Below are 6,112 nucleotides of genomic sequence, written 5' to 3' on the forward strand. Positions count from 1 at the left end.
TCAAATATTTAAAATAGAAATAATAAATAATTTTTTGACCACAAAATTACTTAAAACTGTAGAATTTTTGTCTGTTATCCAATTAAAACTATAGTTTTTAGTTTATAATCATATTTACAATTTTATGTGGATCTCCTATATTTTTGTGTTAAAAAGATAACACTTTTAATGTTTTCTTTATTATTCAATAGCATTTTTTTCAGGAATTATAAAATAAAAAATTCAGACCAGTTTCATAAAATGTAATATTTTCTGTTTAGAAATTGATCTTATTAATTTTAGAATTCGAAATACTGCACCTATTTAAGCGGTCGAGGTCAGCCTTTATAAATTTTGAACACTCATGTAAACATGTCTGCAACACATGTCGTTATTTTAAAAACGCATTGCAAAACTATGATTTTAAAAGACAAGACCGTTTCAGAAACTTTAATTTTTTTTATATAGTAAAGATACTTTGTTTTGAGAATTGTTAAAACTAGCCTGTTCATAAGGACAAAGTTATAAAAATAAACAATTTTCTTGTAAAAATCATTGAATTTGTTTATTATAATTGCGTCAATACGTGCTATGACATAAGCTTGTCGTTAATGACACTTATCTCCACAACCGTTTCTTTACTTTTTGAGAATTGCCATTTCTTAGACGAAATGACATGTAAAAAAAAATAAACTAATTGAATATCTTCATAAATACTATTATCAAAAAAAAAAAAAAAAGAAAGATACATTTTGATTAAAACTTACACAAATACAACACATAATTAAAAATGACAATATTTGAGCTTTGTTTACAAAACAAAGAAGTATGAATTCTGCATCTTGCTAATAACTTGATATTTGACTTTCAAATTTTGACATAGCATTATAAACTTCCATGTTTATTATCATAAACATTGAAAATGGGGGAAAAAAAATGAAAATTTTAAGTCAAATCGTGTCTAAGTCCCTTTAAGACTGTAAATAAAATGAAGAGAATAAAGAAATTGTCTATCGTCAAAAATGTTGCACAAAGAGCAAATTGCATGGTGTTGAATATCGTTCATGAAAATAAAATAAATCAGTTAGTTAATCGATTTAACGGGTATAACCTCACCAACAGTGTTACATACATTTTAAGGATTGTCAAACATAGGAAAAGTAAGGCAAAACCTAAACCGCTATGCTCCTGGGGAAAAAAAAATAGAATTCGTGAAAGATTATAATAAGGAATAATTGGTTATCAAATTCGAATTCAAATAAAAGCTGTAAAGAAGGTCAAAGTTTTTGAAGGAAGTACATAATGACAAAGTAAGGGGCAACCTAAAACGTAATGGCCCTGATTTTTTTTCCGGGTGCATAAGATCCATCAAGGGAGCTTAATCTCTTTGCAAAGCTTATGTGCAAAACTCTTTCATTTGAAATACAATGATGCACTTTACTTCCTACAACATTTTTTAGAGCTGTAAATAAAAGGATGACAGGACTTGAGAACAATTTTTTTCTTGAAAGGGTAAGCTCTAAATATTTTCGATGACTCATACATGTATGTAACTTGCATTGTAGCACAGCGCGATAACTCTTTGCACGATTTCGTGCATTATGATACTTTTGCGTAGCTCTATTTTACCTTTCAACGTCTAGCATTCTATTTACTTCCTATTCATAGTAAGTTGCATTACTTTTATGATCCGCATACTTAGCTGTTAAAAGATTCAAATGATGCCTGAACCTGTGTCCCTCCGTCAACTGAGTGCTAACTGTAAGGACTCGAACTTTGACCGACATACATTGCTTTGTCATTCAGTTACTTTTCAAACACCTTTCCATTGACTAGATGGCAGAGAATCATCCTCCCGGATGATCTAATATTCCATCTAAAGTAAAAACCTACATCTTTTTTTGTTCTTGGATTCAATCATTTACACAACATGCATTAACACTCTCAAAAACATGATCGGTTTTCTACTGATAAAATGATGATGATGATGTTGATGATGATGCTGATCACAATTCACAAATTCGAATATTACTGTATAAATTCAACAGTGATAAAACTAAATAAATGTTACAACATGCCATTTATAATCGAGGTGAAGAGGACATTTTTCTATTTAAAATATGTGTAATTATAAAAATCCTTTATAAGATTTCAATAGTGACTGAACAACGCTTTGCTTGCACGTGCAGTAGTCAGATCGTTATATATGGGTTTTTTCTTTGAACGAACTTTATTTTATTTAGTGTATTGATCACAGAAACTAACAAACTCTCTCTCTCTCTCTCTCTCTCTCTCTCTCTCTCTCTCTCTCTCTCTCTCTGAAAATTTCTAGGAAATTGGAAAACCATATAATGTTGCAACCACTTCACATCTCTAAAATCGTACCAAACTAAAAAAAATGCGGAGGAAAAAAAACCAATCCAGATTATGAAAGTAAACACAAACGATCTGTCAAAGGGAGCTGTTAACGAATGAATGACGTCTTACGTACATTGATATAAATTTGCTGTCAGTAAGAATCCACGATTATTCCAGAGAAGAATATAGTGAGTATAAAGACGCATCATATAGAATCTTTTCCTAAAACAAATTATCAATGGTTTTCCAAAGACCTATCTTCACACGTTGGTAGTTAAAATAACTTCATATTCATTAAGAGGATTCATTTTAGGTTTCCTAGCATTATTCCTTTAATAATAACAAATTCCAAAGGCCAATACCACAAATGTAAGTATGGGTGCATTTGTCTCAATTTAACAAGGTGTTGCTAATACAGAAATTTTAAAACGACAAAAAAATGAATCACTCACAAATTATTTTTTAGTAAAATGACTGTCCAGTTTCTGTCTGAGCTAGCGTATCACGGGATGTGTCACAAGATAGGGACCCCAGAAGAAGTAAGCTATAGAAGGGAAATGTTGGATATTCAAGAGTTCCTGGACAATCGTCTGAGAAGAAGGAGTCAGCGCAAAACGATGAATAGTGGTAGTAGAAAAGAAGGATTCCGATTAAATGAATCAGACAGAGACATAATGTTTATAGAACCTTGGCACCGTGTTATCTGGGATATGTCCCACTCCGAGATGTACAATTTACAAGGACAAATTCCGATTTTATGTAACACTTCTGAGAGTCCACCTGGATTTGCTTTACTATGGTTGCCATTGGAAAACTCATCGGATTTAGTTTATTCTGCTTGTGTAAGGATAAACGGAGGGTTGTGTATATCAAGTTCTAAATTCAGAGAAATGGGATGTTCTTGTGCAACACCTGATTCTACAATACATGGACCATGTAGAAGTAGGCATATCGGAGAAGCGATGTTCGACTTTGCCCATTGTTTTGTCAGTGATTTTTGGCCTCCCGCTGCCTCCTCATGGATAGACAGATGCCACTCATGGCCACCACAGCATGTTACTGACGACATTGTCAGAAATGGTTGTCATTTTGTTGCGATAGGAAACAAAGCAGGAAACCACGCCGATATCGAGTGGAGGATATCTTTTTCTCAGGCAGAAAACAAACTTGTCTATTCAATGAATCATACGCAATTTTTAACTTATGGCTTGCTGAAGTTGTTCCTAAATGAAGTAATAAATGCTGGATTAAGCGATGAAGAGAAACTGCTGTGTTCATATCACATGAAAACCGCCATTTTTTGGGCCATACAACAAAACATGCTACCTCAGTGGTGTCCGGAAAATATATTAGCCGGATTCTGGATCTGTTTTAAACTTATTCTCAAATGGGTGTATCAGGGGGTTTGTCCTAATTTTTTTATTCCAAAAAATAACTTATTCTTAAGCCGTATATATGGCAGAGACCAGAGAAATCTATTCAGAAGACTGTATCATTTGTATGAGAAAGGTTTATTTCTGCTGCTACATATTTCATCGATGAGACACTATATCCCTCAAGGCTTTATTTTCCCCGACAGGCTTATAGTTTCTGGCGATTGCAATTTGGGATCTGAGTTTGTGGTTGATTTTAAATTATCTGAAGAAATAAAAAATTGTGATCGTTTGAGTGTAAACAACCTACAAGACTGTGCAAAAGCCCTTCTCGTAATAGAACAGTTGACTTGTTTACCGCTGAATAGTTATACGATTATTATGTTACAAAAGCATACAGCCACAATCCTTCAATGTACTGCTTTTGTACTACACAACAAATACATTGATAAAAATGACAACAAAAATACATATATCAGAGACAAAAAGGCGTGTCACTTGCTTAGATTATCAATGAAATTTGGATATTTGTCGGACATGCTGTACATTGCAATGTTCTATTACAAAACATTCAGATACAAGGAAGCGTTATCGATAATAGATATCTCAAAGGTCAAGATGTCACAACCATATGTCATGTTAGGTGAGGAACAACGTTGGACGTATACTGAAGCTGTAGGTGGCCGGCCTTGGTCTATAAAAATGAGACACGCAATAACAAGCATTCCTATGCTTCACAATACGATTTGTTATATGACGGAACTGCTGCTGGAACAGCAGTCTAGTTACTTGGGCAACCGACGTGGTATTAATATTCCGCCATGGGTTCTTTTAAGTTTTCTAGAGTTTTTAAGTTGTAGACAGAATGACACATTGAGATCACAGGCGGCTCTAGATAATATCCAGGCCCTAGTGAATTGCGAAGAATGTGTCTTTGTACCTAAGTTCACTTTGGCTATTTCTTGGGAGATCTTGGGAATCTGTCAACAGATCACAGGCAACATCGAGGCTGCCCGGTTTTCATTTCAACAATCACTTAAACAAAATTCATTGTGTGAAATAAAACTTGCCACCAGACAACGAATTAATGCATTGTAATGACATTCAGCAGTGCACGGGTTGCGATAAATCATGATGATTGAATTGTAATTAAGGCAATATGAGCTGCAATTTTTATGCAGAATTTTTTTTTTTACAAAGATGTTACTTTCTACTAAATTGACAAAAATATTACGGTTTTCAGAGTTCTGGTAGCGATATTTTTATTGGAAAAGTCTTAAAGAAGCCTTAATTGAAACAAAATTGAATTATTGTCATTCTGTACAAAACTTGATCTGCTTTATATTCCTTAGAAGATAAATTTTTCTTCTGACGAAATTAATGATTCTTTCAATTTTTTTTATCAAAAAAGTTTAAGTTACATGCAAACTTCTCATACTAGCAAGGTTTTGCAGCAAAATAAAATTATAAAAAATACAGCTTATATTGCTTTAAGTAAATAAAAGATTAAAGTTGAGGTCAAGATTTAGTACATGTAAATAAAAGTGGCTTACCGTTTTGGGTTGTTTGTTGTTTGTTTTTTTTTTTCAAATTTAGGGTATGAATTGCTCTAGTAGTGCTTTATAACAATAGTTTTAAAAGTTTTAATACGGAGTACCATGACTTAATTTTAAGAAAACATCGTGAAAATTCGTGTTGATGACTGTCTTTGTCAATGAAATATGAAGGATATCAGCTGCAAATTTTGAGGTGTTGTGGGGATTTCTCAACTTCATGATGTAAGAAATTAATCTAGAATGCCGAGTTTCCCTAAAATCAACATATAAAATATATGCATGATATGTTTATATTGCACTCAATAAAATCCGTTAATGGTTGCTGTTTATCAACATTTGATCCGTGTTTATATATCCAACAAATTATGACGTTATAACGCATCTATGATGGAAGACTCTCTGAGCCTTACAAAATCACAATTGCCGTTTTATAGTTGAAATAACAACAGTTACTCTTCTGTTTGATTAATTTGTCATGGATGTAAAATTTACAAAGAATTTGTGTCAAAAATGATTCATGATATCTATTTATTTTTAAAAATGTGTTTGTATGAATTGGGATTAAAAGGCAAGTGAAGAATATTTGTAACAATCGAGGTGATAAAACATGCCGTTTGATGCTGATGTTGATGAATGTCAACTGTGTCTTTTGTTGAGTTGATAGTGATTTTATGACGACAGTTTACTAAATCAAAGACTAATCAGATAATAATTTACTAGGATGGGAGAATTAATACGGGTCGGTCAAGTGATACAATTTCCTGAAACCATTCTCTGGTCTTGTTGTCGCTCTTTGTACAATGTTTGAAACCAAAAAATGAATAAATGTGTAAATATATTGTAAAA

At 32.7% G+C, this 6,112-nt stretch overlaps 1 long non-coding RNA gene across 1 annotated transcript; it reads left to right on the top strand.

Annotated features, from left to right (window-relative positions):
- The first annotated feature begins 2,388 nt into the window (after positions 1 to 2,388).
- On the top strand, positions 2,389 to 5,267 carry LOC117686569 (uncharacterized). The gene is made up of 3 exons (XR_010710477.1): positions 2,389 to 2,525; positions 2,651 to 2,706; positions 2,804 to 5,267. It is a non-coding gene; the product is annotated as an uncharacterized lncRNA (long non-coding RNA).
- Positions 5,268 to 6,112: the final 845 nt, after the last annotated feature.

Source organism: Magallana gigas, chromosome 10 (assembly GCF_963853765.1).
Source record: "Magallana gigas chromosome 10, xbMagGiga1.1, whole genome shotgun sequence".
NCBI classification, from domain to species: Eukaryota; Metazoa; Mollusca; class Bivalvia; order Ostreida; family Ostreidae; genus Magallana; species Magallana gigas.